This window comes from Hemicordylus capensis, chromosome 1 (genome assembly GCF_027244095.1).
Source record: "Hemicordylus capensis ecotype Gifberg chromosome 1, rHemCap1.1.pri, whole genome shotgun sequence".
NCBI lineage: Eukaryota > Metazoa > Chordata > Lepidosauria > Squamata > Cordylidae > Hemicordylus > Hemicordylus capensis.
Window position 1 is genome coordinate 32489729 of NC_069657.1, and position 18766 is coordinate 32508494.

General features: G+C 46.0%; 1 long non-coding RNA gene across 1 annotated transcript in view; it reads left to right on the forward strand.

Annotated features, from left to right (window-relative positions):
* The first annotated feature begins 1208 nt into the window (after positions 1–1208).
* The window catches only part of LOC128328924 (uncharacterized), a 35084-nt gene continuing 17526 nt past the window's right edge, over positions 1209–18766 (forward strand). Inside the window, exon 1 of the long non-coding RNA XR_008309450.1 lies at positions 1209–1314. This is a non-coding gene — a long non-coding RNA (uncharacterized LOC128328924). The remainder of the gene's footprint in view (positions 1315–18766) is intronic.

The window sequence follows — 18766 nt, forward strand, 5'->3', positions numbered from 1 at the left end:
GTTCACAAGTTAGCCCACTTGTGCCTCAAAAGTTTGCACGTCCGCCATCTTGGATCGCGGTAGAAGACATCATTACAAACTACACCACTGAAGTGTCCCTATGTGTCACTGACTGCAAATGTATGTAATTTGGTTTAAATTGGTTAGACTGTCCACAAAATAGCTTGCTTGCACCTCAGATGTTCACGCGGCCGCCTTCTTGAACTGGAGTGGATGACATCATCATATAACACACCCTTTGGCATTTCCTCTGTGTCCCTACATCTGTAGCAAATTTGGTTCAAATCGTTTAGGTGGTTCACAAGTTAGCCCACTTGCACCTCAAAAGTTCACGCGTCTGCCATCTTGGATCGGGGTGGATGACATCATCACAAACTATGTCATTGAGGTTGTCCTATGTAACCCTACAGTTGTACCCAATTTGGTTCATATTGGTCCAGACGTTGCGAAGTTGATGGGCACACACAGAGAATGCCTGGTGATCTCATAAGCCTACTGGAAAGTATGGTGTAGTGGTTAGAGTGCTGGACTAAGACCAGGAGACCCGAGTTCAAATCTCCATTCAGCCATGATACTAGCTGGGTGACTCTGGGCCAGTCACTTCTCTCTCAGCCTAACCTACTTCACAGGGTTGTTGTGAGAATAAACTCAAGTGTGTAGTACACCGCTCTGGGCTCCTTGGAGGAAGAGTGGGATATAAATGTAAAAATAAATAAATAAAATAAACAAAGTAGGCTAATAACTGAATGAATACTATTATAATGAACAAGTAAGTCAATAAATGAAACCAATTGCTGCCCTGAGACTACCTGCATCTTCATTTGGAGCTCCTTACCATGCAACTGGATCTTACCATCTTGGATAGTTTGATTGCATCCACATCACAGGTCACCCCATGATGAACTGGGCAGAACTACCATTAGGCAAGGGGAGACAGTTGTCTGGGGGCCTCACTGCCTTGGGGGGGGGGCAGAGACACTTCACATGACTCCCCATTGCCCCCTGCCCAGCCCCAAGTCCCCTCAGCCACTTGCCCTGTTCGCCCTCTCTCCTGCTTGTCCTCCTGGCCAGCAATCTAAGCATCAGGCAAGCTGCAAAGAGCTCCTTTTCTCCCCGCCTCTCAGCTGATCGGCGGGTGAGCGGGGCTTCCAGGGAGGCCTCCCTGTAGGCCTCCATGAAGCCTGGACTGGAGTAGGCTTGCAGGGAGGCCCCAACTTACTGTAGCAAGCAAACAAACAAGGAAGGAGGCATGCTGGTTGGCCAGCCCCCACAGCTCTCTGCAGCAGACCCTCTGCCCAGCCCAGCATTTGCCAGGTAGAATATGAACTCCTTTTTGTGGTCAAACCCGCCCCCCCCCCGGATATATAGAGATCTGCTTGCCATAGGGCTTTGATATGGGGGTAGGGGAGAGAGACTGAGAAGTTTCTGAATATTTAATTTAAAACAGCTTGGAAAATTTGCTGGCTTAAAAAACTGTATAAAAAGTCCTATAAGTGGCTTGTTTCATGTCAGAAAATTACAAACACTTCTGGAACAAGTATATTTTATTTATTTTCATTCATTCATTCATAAATGCACTTATGTTCAAGTTGTTTTGCAACCCAGAAGGTCTGAGTGAGAACTGTGACGCATGTGTGGTGCTTTTATTTTATTTTTCTTGTGTGTGAACTGCTCCCCAATAACTCGCAGGGACTTCAGGGTAAATCTGGCCAACATGTGAATGCAGCACCTCCATTCCAGAGGAGATGTGTCTTAAAGGGCTTTAAAAGCCTCCTGTGAAAACCTCCTGGAATCAAACTTTACTGAATTGGTTCAGAATTCTTAGAAAACATACATAGGTTCTTCACACTGCATGGTTGAGAGTCTCCTTTGCTAATCTGCAGTGAGGGTCCCATTTTAATAATTAGTGTTTCTAGTGTGTTCTAGGCATTAAAAGTAGCACAAATATATATAGTACTCAATGTCTATCACTATATATTGTGAAGTGTGTGTGTGTGTGTGTATTCAGTGAAATGTATATCTAGGCAGCATACTTGTTTTGAAATATCAGACTTAAATCCTTGGGGGCCTGGGGTGTGCGGAGGCCCTGGACTTTGCGGGGGGGGGGGGCATTTTAAAATCTCGTCTCTGGGCCCACTCCAACCTTGCTACGCCCCTGTTAAACTTTGTTAAACTTTGGTCCCAAATCATGTATGCATGTGTTTAATAACACCCTGCCCTACACCAGGGCTGCTCAACTTTGGCTCTCCTGCAGATGTTGGCCCAGAATTCCCATAATCCCTGGCTACTGGCCACTGTAACTGGGGATTATGGGAACTGTACTTCAAAAACAGTGGGGGCTGGGTAGTGGTTAGAGTGCTGGACCAGGACCGGGGAGACTCGAGTTCAAATCTCCATTCAGCCATGATGCTTGCTAGGTGACTCTGGGCCAGTCACTTCTTTCTCAGACTAACCTAATTCACAGGGTTGCTGTGAGGCGAAACCTAAGTATGTAGAACACCACTCTGGGCTCTTTGGAGGAAGAGCGGGATACAAAATGTAAATAAATAAATAAAATAAAATAAAATAAAAACAGGCTGGCTTTTCATTTAGTCCTCTCTCTGCTGCCTGCCTTATAGCTGGTCCTTAACTATGTAGCCCTATTCACACACTGAGGCGATTCTCACAATAGCCAGGAGTGGGGTGGGGCAGGGGCAGCTCCAAAGAGCTTACCTTCCCCACAGACAAATGATTGGGGGGGGGGTGAGCATGCGCTACACTCCCACATGAATAGCCCTGCTCTGTGAAGCATGGATCAGAAAGGAGGGATCCAGGGCTGGAACTTCTTGTTCCAGTTCCCAAAGATCCCACAATGCACTGCGTGAGTGCACGGTGCATTGTGGGGATTCCCCCAGAGATAAGTGGGCACCCGTCAGTGCTTCAGTGCTGGCACATGGTCATGTAAATGGGGTTAAGGGAGCATTCATTCCGGTAATCTTGTTTAAGTGGCAGGCTCCCTAGCCGGGTTTGCTGCCAGGAGCCACTCAGCTCCTGCCAGTTCTCATGGGCAGTCAAGCCCAGGTTTGGCTGCTCATGAGAACAGCCTCATTATGTTAAATGCATGTACAATCTGTGTGCAATGTACGGATGCACAGATCTGTGCAAATGGACCTGGGGTGCAGATCTCTCCTAAGCAGTTGAGTTTCCCCTCATTTTACTAACCAGCCCTGCCAAACCTGATAATGCATATCTTCCAACCTCAAAATGTATTTTCTCCTACACAAAAGTGTATTTCCTCTCTCTGAAAATTTAAGTGAGGAGTCTGTGCCTCAAGCTTTCTCTCTGCACTCAGTTCATGCATTACATTACGAGAGCCAGCATGGTGTAGTGGTTAGAGTGCTGGACTAGGACCGGGGAGACCTGAGTTCAAATCCCCATTCAGCCATGAAACTAGCTGGGTGATTCTGGGCCAGTCACTTCTCTCTCAGCCTAACCTACTTCACAGGGTTGTTGTGAAAGAGAAATTCAAGTATGTAGTACACCACTCTGGGCTCCTTGGAGGAAGAGTGGGATATAAATGTAATAATAATAATAATAATAATAATACATTGAACTCCCTGTACACCAGTACACTTTCTATCTGTACCTGCATTTGACAGGATCTGTACCCAAGTTCAATTATTATTATTATTATTATTATTATTATTATTATTATTAATTTTTAAATGAATACATAGTCATTCACACACAAAATTGTGCATGTGCACATAAATCTGAGGCACACACAGCGTAATGTCTGAATAGGGTTGATATGTCAGGAATAAACCAAAGGACTTTTTTCATGAAATGGCATTTTGGTAACTACCAAGAAACAACACTAGATGGCACCAAATACGAATGTTTCCGATGGAAACATCACAGCAGCATCCCAGACCTTTCCAAGTACAGTGTATCAACCTGAAATGCTTATCCTAGTTTCAGAACCTCAAAATTCTCATCATTTTCTGCTGTGAAATCTAGCAGGGTGGGGGAGGGGGGGGGAGAGAGAAACTCCCAGCTGTTGCTTGCTCTTGAACCCCCTCTTCTTTCCCTCACATAAGCAAGCCAGTGGTGTAGTTGTTAGAGTGCTGGACTAGGACCGGGGAGACCCGAGTTCAAATCCCCATTCAGCCATGATACTTGCTGGGTGACTCTGGGCCAGTCACTTCTCTCTCAGCCTAACCAACTCCAAAGGGTTGTTGTGAGGAGAAACGTAAGTATGTAGAACCCCTCTCTGGGCTCCTTGGAGGAAGAGCGGGATATAAATGTAATAAAATAAAATAAAATAAACTTCACCTCAGGATAGTAGCTAGGGCCAGGAGCGCTGGCTGGCTTTTCAGTGATGTCTCCCTTCATCCAACAGCAGTCCCAGACATATGTCCCACTCACCTGACCTAGTTTAAAGAGGTGCAAGTTTCTCCCACTCCACCCCTGATTTAGTCTCTCCCCCCCCACACACACACACACTGACTCCACACATAATGTCTGAAAGAGGAGAGGAGAGCTGGTCTTGTGGTAGCAAGCATGACTTGTCCCCTTAGCTAAGCAGGGTCCACCCTGGTTGCATATGAATGGGAGCATAGATGTGTGAGCACTGCAAGATATTCCCCTCAGGGGATGGAGCCGCTCTGGGAAGAGCAGAAGGTTCCAAGTTCCCTCCCTGGCATCTCCAAGATAGGACAAGTTTTTTTATAGGACAAGATTTTTTTATTGAACCAACAAACTACCAAAGCATACAGTACGTTGCCAAAGCACAATTATATACAAAGTGGTTGTTTGTACATGATATATCTACAAAGATTTACACACAAGGATTTGGAAACCCACAAGGTTATGAAGCATATGCAGGTAGTACTGTAACTTGGGGGTGGGGGATTTCAAGGCACATCAGGTAATCGGAGGGGTTACATCGGACGTCCATTTCCACAATTTGTCCTATTGCTGTTTAGAACAAATACTCTTGTCTTTTTGCACATAACCATACAAACTTTTCCAGAAGAGATTTACTGTCTCATCTGTGTGAATCTCTTGGTCACGTCTTCCCTCCCTATTCCTATGCAGGAGCATTGCATAAATGACATACAGGTTTACTAACCTGATTACGAGAAGGGGAACGTTCCAATTCCCTAGTATGAGGGCACCCGTTCTGTCCCGTTTCCTTGAAGGTTTCTTTCTGGGACCTCGAAAAGAGGTTCTATCGCTCAAACCCGATGTTAGTTCTTCCCAAGTCTGTTTTTCCAAATCAGGCCACTCTAACAGCTTGGCTACTCCCTGCCACACTCTTTTGGCTACCACACACTCTTTTAAGAAATGTGAGTGGGTTTCCCTGAATGTTTTACCTAGCTCACTAGCTTTCTGTTTACAGGTGATTTTAGGGCACTCTTGCTGGTCCACTGGGAGCCATGGCTTAGCCACATTAAGTGGTAGTACTTGATGGTATAAGCACCACCTTGTTTCCCATAAATGGAAAGGAACTTTTTTCTCTTTAAAGAGAGCGATAGGGTGATCGGGTTGCAACAAGTACTGTGAAGTGCGGTGTTTGTAGCGTTTACGTTCTAAATCCGGTTTTAAGAAACCCACTTCTAGAATCTCTCCATAAATTGTTTTCCTTAGCTGCTTAACTGAGGAGGATCCTGTAAACAGATCCGGTTCAACCTTCCATGTTTTAAGTGTGAATAACAAATCTCTCAAGTAGTCCGGGTGTTCTCTTTTTAATACTTGTGTGATATTACCATTGAAAAATCCTTTCCCCCACCATGCTATGCCCCATGCTGACTTGCACCAATGCAGAGCGAAAAGCGAGACCCAGGTTTTTTGCAGGAGGTTGGACATATTATGGACATTCACGAAAATCCGGTTTCCAAAACTGTAGGACATGAATTCAGTTACAAAATAGGGTTGCAGGGCAGGTAGGGCTAGGACTCCCCGCTCAACCTCCTTAAATGCTACTGCACGGGCCAAAGGGAAGGACGCTGTGTGCCATACTAGACGGAAGATCTGGCTTTCAACTCTCCGAAGGAGATTGAGCGGGGGAGGCTAGACTACCGCCAGGTTAAGCACCGGGGGTATCAGGTAAGTCCGGATGTAAACCGCTTTCTGGTACATGGCGAGGCTCCATTTTTTCCACATGGTGATTTTAAGCATTACTTTTTCTTCCCAATCTGTCCAATTCCCCCCCCCCGCCCAGACTTTTTCCTTAATCCCATATTCAGTCCCCAAAATGTTTACTGTATCTACCAAGATAGGGCTGAGAGAGATTCATGCCTGCAACCATGGAGAAGCCTCTGCCATTCTGTGTAGACAATACTGAGCCGGATGAACCAGTGGTCTGAATCAGTATATGCCAGCTTCCTATGTATGTACAGTATGTTTCTATCTAGGAGAATGAAGTAGTCTATTAAGAGTCTGTTCAGACAATTATTTATTTATATTTATACTCACTTTTCCTCCAAAGAGTCTTGAGTGGTATACGTGGTTATGTTTATTATGTGAGGTAAGTTAGGCTGCGAGATAAGTGGTGGCCTCAGAGTCACCCAGTACGTTTCATGGTTGAGTGGGGATTTGAACTTGGGGTTCCCCAGGCCTAGTCCAGCACTCTAACCACAACGCCATGCTAGCTCATCCAAGCAGTGGTCCACCACATGAGGGCATGCTGTTCCAGCCCTGCCCAATTGGCACACCAGTCCTGCCTTTATATGATTACAGGGGGTCAGACAACACCTGTTGCCTTCACATGTTTCAGGTGTTTAAATGTAACCTAACATGAGCCTCATTCAGACATTATGCTGTGCATGTGTTCAGGTGTTAAATACATACATAAGTTTCCTTCTGCACATTATACCACCCCACCTCTCCAAACAGCTATTTGTACCTGAAGTGGCTTTTTGCTGAAAATGGTCACTTGAGGGGGCAATTTTTGGTGGTGTGTGTGTGCGCAAAGAAATCTCCCCTGCCCCCAAGTGCCATGGTCCGAATCAGGATGGGCACCTCATGGCTATTTTTAGTGAAAAGGAGACACCTTCATGCCTCCTGGTCTCCTGGGGATGCCTCCTGAGGAAAGCTGGTCTTGTGGTAGCAAGCATGAATTGTCCCCTTTGCTAAGCAGGGTCTGCCCTTGTTTGCATTTGAATGGGATACTACATGTGTGAGCACTGTACAATATTCCCCTTAGGGGATGGGGCCACTCTGGGAAGAGCATTTGCATTCAGAAGGCTCTAAGTTCCCTCCCTGGCATCTCCAAGATAGGGCTAAAAGGGACTCCTGCCTGCAACCTTGGAGAAGTCACTGCCAGTCTGGGTAGACAATACTGAGTTAGATGGACCAATGGTCTGACTCCGTATATGGCAGCTGCCTATTTTCCTATGTTCTTCTTAACCATTTATTTAGGTATGTATCTGGCCTGTCCCCTAGTTTGCCTCTCTGTCGCTCTGACCATTGCACCAACTGGGGCTCTTAATGAATCACTATAATTCCTTATACAAAAGCGGGGGAAGCTGGAGGCAAATGTAATTGGACATCAGATTTATGATATCGCTAAACAGCTTCGCTACATCTTCTATTTATTGCTTCGAGAACAGAACATTAACTGCTTCTGCCCCTAAGTAATGAATGAGATTAGGGCAACACGTTTAAGACCTCTGCCATATTTGAAACACCCTTTATCAGAATCTGCCTTGAATTTTGTAAGAGCTGCTTTTAAAAAATGAATCAATACAAGGGGCTTCATGAGTTCCTGTATTTCACAAATATAACCCAGAGGCTGCCGTATGAGAGCAGAGAAGGGTTTTGATTTCTTAATTTGAAAGAGCCCTGTTTTAATAGGCTAATCGTTTTAGGGCATAGGTTTTAAGGCATAGGCATATAGCTTTCAGACTTCCAGACTAAACCAAATTGAAACCAGGGATGTAGGTTTTGCATTAATAAAAAAGAGAGTTGGCGCCGTAGCTCAATAGTAGAAAACCTGCTTTGTATGCAGAAGCAGGGGCGTAGCTGTAATTGAGTGAAAGGGTTCAAAGAACACGGGCCCCCAGCAGCTGAGGGCCCTCCAGGTCCATCTCTCTCTATTTTCTTCATTATCTCCCTCACTCTGAGGGGCTGCCAGAGAGAGGGATGAACACAGGACCCCTCTCCCCTAGCTACGCCCCAGTGCAGAAGGTCCCATCTCTATATATAGGAAGAGCCAGCGTGGTGTAGTGGTTAGAGTGCTGGACTAGGACCGGGGAGACCTGAGTTCAAATCCCCATTCAGCCATAAAATTAGCTGGGTGACTCTGGGCCAGTCACTTCTCTCTCAGCCTAACCTACTTCACAGGGTCGTTGTGTAGTACACCGCTCTGGGCTCCTTGGAGAAAGAGCTGGATATAAATGTAATAATAATAATAATAATAATAATAATAATAATATTAATAATAATAATAAGAAGAAGAAGAAGAAGAAGTTACTAAATCACCATCAGCCAATTACAAAAAGCAGCTTTACTGGGAACAGCCTATATTCTGCAACGATATCTATAACCATTGACAATAAAATTCTGGCATCCCAGGTCCTTGGGAAGGACTCGATGTCTGGATAAAACAAACCAGTCAATAACACCTGTCTGACTGTGTAAACAAGAAATAATAATAGAATTTGCTAAGACAAATTCACTAAGACATACCCGTGGCTAATCCCATGCGTGGCAGCTCTCGCGGGATTTTGCGAGTGAGGGGAGGGGGAGAGGAAGGTGAATGGTCAGCAAAAGGAAGAGGCAGTGCCAGCTGCCATCCAGCGAGAGGAAGTGCTGCCCAGGAGAGAAAGTGAAGTGGCATCCAGGCCTGCCGCCAAGCGGCAAGAGGAAGCACTGCCTGGTGAGAGGAAGTGGCAGCCTGGGCTGAAGGTGGCAGGGGACAAACTGGGGCTGAAGAGAGAGGGGAGAGACAGGGAGAATGAGGGGCGCAGATGCTCTGCGCCAGGTCGGCTAGTACTAATGGATTCTAATGGACGTCATTTGAGTGCCGACACAGTGCAAGGGATGCTGAGGGAAGCATCCTGCCACCGCAGTGGGTGGTTTTAAAGGAGACTGCAGCACAGGCGGGCGCTTTCACAGGGATGTTTCTCTTAGAACAGTGCTGCAATGGGGCGGGGCGGGGCGGCGGAGGTTCACGGGAGGGGCAGGTAACATAGGAACATAGGAAACTGCCATATATTGAGTCAGACCATTGGTCTATCAAGCTCAGTATTGTCTTCACAGACTGGCAGCGGCTTCTCCAAGGTTGCAGGCAGGAATCTCTCTCAGCCCTCTCTTGGAGATGCTGCCAGGGAGGGAACTTCGAACCTAGATGCTCTTCCCAGAGCGGCTCCATCCCCATCCATCCAAGGGGAATATCTTGCAGTGCTCACACATCAAGTCTCCCATTCATATGCAATAAGGCCAGACCCTGCTTAGCTATGGGGACAAGTCATGCTTGCTACCACAAGACCAGCTCTCCTCTCCCTGCCTGCCTCCTCTTAAGGGAACCCCTCCCCACTCCCTGGGATGTGCCCGAAGTATTTTGTGCACATCCCTACCCGGACTCACCGGCTACATGCAAAGTTCATGCTCTACCACTGAGCTATAGCCATCCACTTAAAGGGGTGAGAACTGACATACGGGGCATGGTGATCTATGCCTTGTAGCATTGCGGCTGCGCAGCTGCACAAAAGCACCCCTGCGCAAGCCCAAATATTGCACAAACACCACGTTACAAGGCACACATAACCTTGCCCAGTATGTCAGCCACTACAAGCTGATTGCAGGCAGGTCTGTAGGCATTCTGTGATGCTGTACAAATGAAGAATTCACCATTTGGAGATAATTTTGGAGCCTAGACCTAAAGGCCTTTGGAGGCCCTCCCCACTGCAAATTAAGCATCATTTTTTAACACGTAGGTTCTTGAGGGCACAAACCACACCACCCAGGACAAACTAAAGAGAATTGGGGTGGGGGGCAGGTAGTGGAGCAGTATTCCTCTAACAGGGATTCTCAGCTGTTGTTGACTACAACTCCCAGAATCCCCAACCAAAGGCTATTGCCGCTGGGGATTCTCGGAGTTGTAGTCAACAACAGCTGGGAATCCCTGTTAGAGGGAACAGTGGTGTGGAAGCCCTGGACTTCGGCCCCGAAGTCCAGGGGTAAGAGCGCCTGTGACCACTGGAGGGATGCTGTGCTGGGGTTGGATAGGGACAGTTGCTCTCCCCCTGCTAATTATAAAGGAGTCACAATTTCCAAAGGTGCCTCTTTGCTCTCTAAGCAGGGGTTACAATACCTGATGAAGTCTCAGGTCACAACATTATGTAAAATAAATATAGGCAAAGTTTTCAAATGTTCATTACCCTCACAAGTTGCAGAATCCAGCTTTTCTCATCTGAGACATATTTATTTATTATCATTGCTACTGCTGCTACTGCTTTATAACACACAGCTCTGGGACTAGGAAATGCATCTGCAGAACCATTCTGTTCCACGGGAGGAAATGAATATTTATTTATTTAATACATTTCTATACCGCCCAAAACTCAAGTTCTCTGGGTGGTTTACAAAACAATAAAAACAGCCAATAAAAGATTAAAACATTTCAACAATTAAAATTAAAACTATTAAAATACAATTAAAACACAATTAAAACAGTATCTAATTAAAAGCCTGGGTGAACAAATGCGTCTTGACTGCTCTTTTAAAAGTTGTAAGAATAAATATATGTCTTGACTTGCTCAAGTCCTCTTGAAGAAATTGAGCAAGTGCTCTCTTCCCTTTGCTTGAATGTGCAATCTGCCTTCCTGCTGATTAGTGAGGGGACCCATCATCACAAGGCAGCTTTTAAGCTTATTTCCCAATATGGGAGCATTCAGAAGGCCATTTTGTCTGTATGGCTACCCTGCTCTTCAGACCACGTTGGTCAATGTCAGATTCCAAGGTGGTTCAACCATGTGAAAGGGACAATTTAAAAAGCTATTGATTCCTGAGGCTCCCGCTGAACACTTTAATTCCTGACTCAGGCAAAAGCTGAGGTTATTTTTAGATAGCTTGCTTTAGCCCCAGGAGCCCATAGGATAAGCCTACTAGAAGATCTTTCCAAATGCAATTGTCTGTCTTCACTTCTATTGTCATCATCTAGACATCTATAGACTCTGTGCCAGAAGAAAGCACTTCAAATAAGAGCTGCACAAACACTTAGTTGTCACTAAAGTTAGCAACACCATTGCCGTATCTCTTTCTCCAAACTGAAAGGGCAAGAAAGAACTTGAAAGTAATTTCATTTCAGTCCCTCCCTCAATCCACCCACTCATCCTCCACCAGCAGAGCAACCTACGTCATGCTTGTATCACTTTGGACCCACCAAACATTGTAGTCTGCCAGAATATGTATTATAGTCTGCCAGGTACTTGATTACTCCCCTATTTTTGCTGTCCTGGGCAGGCAGCAAGAACAGCACAGACAATGCCAGGAGTGGATGAAAGGACAAGTGCTCCCCAGACAGGCAGCTTGCCTCAACCCATCACCCACAGTTGAATCATAAACTAGACATTAAAATAAGACTACAATTCTAAGCATTCTGCCCAACATCCAGACTAATGTTGTGCATGCTGAACACCACTGTGTGCACAATGGGGAGTGGGGAGGCAATTTTTGCCAATCCTACCTTTCCTCTGCAGCTTTCCATGCCTCCTGAAAATATGTCCCTGAAGGCTGCAGAAACCTCAGGGACAAATTTTTGGGAAGCACAGAGGGCTGTGGAAGGGAGGAACTACAGAAATCACCTCACCGCTGTTGTGCATGCAAAATGTTAATTGGTGTGTGCACTGTTAGGCTGAATGTCACCCATGGACTTCAAAGCTAACACTATCAAAATCAGTAAGGATGTTGGGAATGGGAGCGTTAATATGAAATATACTGTGATTTCTCTTTCAGAAATCCAACACTGGATCCTTCCAGATGCTGATGTATTCCAACATTAGCACACAATACCAGGGATGGGCCACCTAATGGGCGCAGCAGGGAAGTAACTTGCCTAGGGAGCAAGAGGTTGCTGGTTCGAATCCCTGCTGGTATGAACCCCATCTATATTGGGCAACAGCGATATAGGAAGATGCTTAAAGGCATCATCTCATACTGCGCGGGAGATGGCAATGGTAAACCCCTCCTGTATTCTACCAAAGACAACCACAGGGCTCTATGGGTGCCAGGAGTCAACGACTCAATGGCACAACTTTACCCTTACCAGGGATGGGGAAGGGGGGAATGGAGAATCAAAAGGAAGAGGGCGGTCACGTTATAGTCTTAGCTCCATCTGCTGGCAATCTGTGACAATCCATGATGTAACTATGAAAGAACTGTCTTTTCCCAGTTAGAATAAAAGGAGATTGAAAAAAGACAGTTCTTCCACAGCTATTTCATGGATTACTTGTTGGAGTTCATAATTATTTTTCAAAGCACCAACAGAGGAAGCTACCCACTCCAGTTACAGAGTAGAGTGCAGAGTTTTGTTCCAGCAGCTATCTAAAGAACACGCCTGGAGATTGTTGGACAATCTGAACTAAATAGGTTTATTGGTGAAGTATGTTTTGGATAGGAAAGACCATAGTCCTGTCTAAAGGCTACATAATGGATAGGTGAAGAGAGATATGTTTCCATCTACTCTCTAAGATGAAAGGAATAGGACTGACTCCCCACAGGAAGTACCTGAGGAGTCAAGGCAGGGGTCATAGAGTAGAGGTAAAGCAGGGACAGATAAGGAGACCCTCACTAACTACCTGTACTCCCAGTGCCCCTAGTGGTCATTAAGATAATCGTTGCAAAAGGTCAATGCACTGGTCTAGAACTCCATCTCCAACATAGCTGAAAACTGCCAGCAGATGATGCTAAGATTATAAAGGAACCTCCTCCTTTTTAGTGTGGATTCACCACTAAAGGAGAGCTGGTCTTGTGGTAGCAAGCATGACTTGTCCCCTTAGCTAAGCAGGGTCTGCCCTGGTTGCATATGAATAGGAGACTTGATGTGTGAGCACTGCAAGATATTCCCCTCAGGGAATGAAGCTGCTCTGGGAAGAGCAGAAGGTTCCAAGTTCCCTCCCTGGCTTCTCCAAGATAGGAAAAGATTTTTTTTTAAATAGGACAAGATTTCTTTTTTTTTAATTGAACCAACAAACTACCAAAGCATACAGTACGTTGCCAAAGCACAATTATATACAAAGTGGTTGTTTGTACATGATATATCTACAAAGATTTACACACAAGGATTTGGAAACACACAAGTTATGAAGTATATGCAGGTAGTACTGTAACTCAGGGGTGGGGGATTACAAGGCACATCAGGTAATCGGGGGGGGGGGGTTACGTCCGACGTCCATTTCCACAATTTGTCCCATTGCTGTTTAGAAGAGATACTCTTGTCTTTTTGCACATAACCATACAAACTTTTCCAGAAGAGATTTACTGTCTCATCTGCATGAACCTCTTGGTCGCGTCTTCCCTCCCTATTCCTATGCAGGAGCATTGCATAAATGACATACAGGTTTACTAACCTGATTACAAGAAGTGGAACGTTCCAATTCCCTAGTATGAGGGCACCCGTTCTGTCCCGTTTCCTTGAAGGTTTCTTTCTGGGACCTCGAAAGGAGGTTCTATCGCTCAAACCCGAGGTTAGTTCTTCCCAAGTCTGTTTTTCCAAATCAGGCCACTTCAACAGCTTGCTTACTCCCTGCCACGCTCTTTTGGCTACCACACACACTTTTAAGAAATGTGAGTGGGTTTCCCTGAATGTTTTGCCTAGCTCACTAGCTTTCTGTTTGCAGGTGATGTTAGGGCATAGGACTGAGAGAGATTCCTGCCTGCAACCTTGGAGAAGCCGCTGCCATTCTGTGAAGATAATACTGAGCTAGATAGACCAATGGTCTGACTCAGTATATGGCAGCTTCCTATGTTCCTATGTTCCCATTTTGTTTTGTTTTCTCCTCCAAGGTGATTCATGAAGATGTTAGAATATATCAGAATCCAGAAGAATCCACAGAGGTAAAAACTGCCCCCTCCAAATCCTCTTCCCCACACTATGTTTTTCTCTGGTTTTGCTACTGAAAAACTGTAGGGCTGCTGAGTCCCATATACAGCTTAGTGAGTCTGTCTGTCTATAGTTTAATTTGCCTTTGGCTCAGTGTCTGTGCAGACCTAACTTATGTGCAGACTTAATTCCTGGTCACAGAAGCATAGAATGAACAAGGTAAAGTGTAACTGGGTGCCCATATAACAGATAGTGCAAGCTGACAGCAAATGTATACTCCAAAGTATTTCCTGCCTCTAAAGAGGCAGCTACTAATTTTGCCTTGGTAGTGCATGAACTAATAAAACCAAGAAACTACCAGACAACAGCGCAACCAGCAGCATTTAGAAAGTGAAAACATATACATTTGATTTACATTGTTGGGAAATGTAGTTCCTTATGATAGGACAGAACATGAGAGGTGAGCAAACCTGAAACTTCTGTGTGCCTCAGTTTCCCCTTATGAAAAATAGACACATAGGACAATTCTCCCCCGAGTTCAGCTTCCTTCACTGCAGGGGAACCTGCCCATATATTGCATGGAGATAGTCTTCATTCAGGGAAACGCAAGCTGTATCCGTAGCAAGAAAGACACTTGATTGCGTTCAAGGTTTTTCCTATATGGGGATTCTCTCTGTGCAGAGAAGTGACACTAAATACTCTGCACATTAAGTACAAAGATCAGTCTTACCAACTTGCTGCAAGACTAAGGATAAAAAATGTTGCCTTAAAAAAATAAATCCATCCAAAGATAGATTACTACTTTACATTTCCACGGCTGTGCATTAGGTTTCCCATTTATCTGCCTCTTCCAGCAGTATAAATGTGTGGATTTATTAAGTGTGCCACCACCTTGGGGTATGTAGAAGGTTATTTAGCATAAGCACAAAGCAATCAGTTCTCATGGCAATATTTCTCAGTGATGTTTGGGCCATTGATTCTGAGGATCTTGGCCACAACACCTTCTTTCTAACGTGGATTTCAAGTGCTGAAAGGCACTTTTGATTGTTCCATCAGCAGAACTGTTCTGATAATTTTGGGACACTATTGGATTAAAATCAGACATTTATCATAATCTAAAACAGGGATTCCTAACCTTAGCTCACAAGATGTGTAGGACTGCAATCCACATCATCCCCCATTAATGGGGGCATTAATGTGAAAAACATTGATTTCTCTTTCAGGAATCTAACACCGGGAAAGCCCAGTAAGTGTTGACTCAAATAGCCATGATTTCCACCAGTGGCACTCTTACCCCTGGACTTAAGGGCCAAAGCCCAGGGCCTCCACACCGCCTGGGGGCCCCCAAACCCTCTTTAGTCTGGTCTGGCTGGTGTGGTTGCCGCTGGCCTGCACTGTACCAGGTGGCCAAGTGTGATTGTGACCTGTGCCAAGTGCTTTAGAAAGGGGGGAGTGAGGAAAGAAATACGTGGGATGGGAATATGTTGTTGTGTGTTGAAATGTTTCTGCTAATGCATATTTGCATAAATATACCTGCAGAACTTCTCTCCAGACCTTTTTTTATTGCGCAAGTTAAAACATAAAACAAGAACTGCAACGAAGAACAGATGTTTCAACGTATACAAATCAGCTTCAGTGTTCTATACCCCACTGTTTAAAGTCCACACTCTTATATCCAAAACTTTCCCCAATCTAAAATGGTCTGAAGAGAAGTATTGCAGCTAATCCATCATGCGTATTGTCGCCATTGTATCAACCAATAAATATACCTGGTTTATATTTTTACATTACTAGCCGACCCACACAGAGCATCTGTGCACTCTTTGGGGCGGGCTTTCCCCACTTCCCCCTGCCCCAATCTCTCCTGCCCCCTCCTGCCCCAATCTCTCCTGCCTGCCCTCCCTCCCCCTCCTGTCCCACTCTCTCTTGCCCTCCCCCTCCCCGCACTGAGTTCTTTACCTCTGCTGCCACAGGCCTTACTGGGTGGCGGCCGACCAAAAAGGGCCCCGCCACCACTGTTCCTCCTCCCAGGTGGTGAACAGGGAAGTTTCGCTGCCCGGTTCCCTCCCACCCCAGCCCCCCATGGGCACCTGACTTCCGCGGGCGGGGTGGGCCCGCCGCCGCCTGGATTCCGCGGGCGGGGCGGGCCCCCCGCCGCCACCTGGCTTCTGTGGGCGGTGCGGGCCCACCGCCGCCTGGCTTCCGCGGGTGGGGTGGGCCCGCCACTGCCGCATGGCTTCCGCGGGCAGGGCGGGGCTGCTTGCCTCCGCTGCTTGCCTCCGCAATACACTCCCCCCATCTTCTGCCCCGGTCCCCTTCCCCAAGCCTTCTACCCCAGTCCCCTCCCCCCAAGCCTTCTACCCCAGTCCCCTCCCCCCCAAGCCTTCTGCCCCAGCTTGCTCCCTCCTCCGTTTTCCCCTCTTTCTTTCTCTCTTTTTTGTTCTCTCATTCATGCTCCCCCCGCCCTCACTTTTTAGCCTGCTTGTGTTTTCCCCGCTGGCCGTTGCTGCCTCCTCCTTCCTCCAGTCCCCAGTGTTGGACTCGGGCTGCCAAGCGTTCAGCCGGCTCCTTCCTTCATGGCCCTCCCTCTAGCGAGCATCTTCCGAAGCGGCCAGCCGTTTGTCTCTGCCCAGCCAGGCTCCACCGCTTTCTCTCCCCGCAGCTTCCCCCCTCCCTTCTGCCCCAGTCCGTTCAGTTCTCCTCTCCGCTTGCCTGCTTTCCTTCTTTTCCTTTCCTCCCTAAGCGGCCACTTCCCTACAAGGCCAACCGCTGCCCAGCCAATCCAGTGCCTCCGCTGCCCAGCCAATCCGCTGTGTTGCCGGGACGCATCCCCACAGAGGCACGTCTACGAGAATTAATATAATAGATTGTGACTTCAGTTGCTGTTTGTGCCCTCAGGAACCCATGGATTAAAAATACTGCATGTGTCATGGTGTGTGTATGTGTGTGTGGTGGGGGGGAGTGATGCTTAATTCGAAGTGGGGGGGGGGGCTCCAGCAAGGGGGAGGCCTCCAAAGGCCTTTAGGTCCAGGCTCCAAAATTACCTAGGTGTGCCTCTGATTTGTGATTTCAGAAGCTTTGTTTTACTCCCAAGACACACAGATCACTCACACTTGGAGGCTGGGCTTGCAGGAGGCTTGTAGTTCAGAGTGGAGATCAGAATCACAGGAAATAAATTCTTGAAGGGTATGAATGTGGAAAGATGGTCATTGGGTGAGATTTGTGGCTTTTCTCAAACTACAGAAGTGTGCTCTGGAAAGCTTCCATCTCAAAGCAGTAATCCCAGGAATCCAAACTAAACAGAACTCCTTTCATAGGACTTGTTGGTTGGTCACAGAACAAGGCACATCCAATCAGTCAATGACACATGCATTATCATTCAGACTAGAAGGTTTCGGCTTACACATTTGCACACCTTCGGTTAATCCTATAACATGGGCTACTAAAGGCTAGTACACAGTAATATAACTCAATACCTGCATGCATTATACACCCATATTGCTCCCATGGCAACACAAAAAATATATACAGAAAAAAACCTTTTCTTTTGTTAGCAACAATGTGTAAATAAATAATATTGATCACTGTTGGCCAAAACGTTATCAAAACAATATTTGTGGGATGACTAAGATACTGTTTCATAGCCCTCCCCCGCCCCCGCCGAGGCATGGACACTGCCCTTCTTTTATAAATTAACTTTGAAAAGCAGAGCAATTAAGGTTGCATCATTTATTTTATAAGGGTAAGACAAATAGTTGGAAAACATTAGCAGTTTTATACAACAAATCCACTTAAATGTCACTTCACAATCACAGTTGGAAAACAAATGAGCTCATCAATGTAATTGTTAAAATTAGACTCAAATGGGGGAGAGGGGGGAAACCCAGAAATATGGCCAAACCTCGCAATCTGCAGAACATCAGGAATGTGTGGAGTAGTGCAGATATACAGACAAAAAAGAAGAACCTTAGAGTAGTGTTGATAACGGAATTCTTGAAGTCAATATAAAGAGAAGCCCGACACTGAATCCAACCATCCTATCCAGTACAGTCACTCTTCAGTCCCTGGAGATGCCAGGGACTGAAACTGTGGCTTGTAGCATGCAAAGGAGATGCTCTACCCAGGGGCGTATCTAGGGTGGGGCAGGCAGGGCACGTGCCTCGGGCGCCACTTGAAGGGGGGCGCCATTTTGTAAAATTAAAAAAAAATGGCTGCTGAAAACAAAATGGCCACCGTGAATGCTCAAATGGCCTCTGTGAGGCCCTAGGTCATTCCAGGCCTTGCAGATGCCATCTGAGCATGCACGGTGGCCATTTTGTTTTCAGTGGCCTTTTTTTTTAAAAAAAAGATTATTTTTAAAATTGGCCACTGCACATGCTCAAATCGTACCTGTGAGGCCCTAGAAGCCTACAGGGTGAGGGGGAACCTTTGCAAAAAAAAAAAAAAAAAAACCCTCAAACTTTAGGAAGCCCCCCAAAGGGGCTACAGGTTAAAAATTTTTTTAAAAAATTAATATAATATAAGACACTGTACACATATTCAGATTGGCACTATGTACAGAGAATCAGGGCTTGTGAATACTGAGCTGAAGCTTATGAGCTAGGATTGTATTCATTTGCTCTTACTTTGCTTCTTGTGATAAGTGAGTTAAATGTGATGTCTTGCTAATATGGCTATTAATGGTGAGTTTGTCTTTGAATCAGTGTGAAATCCTTAATATTAAGGCCCACTGGGAGT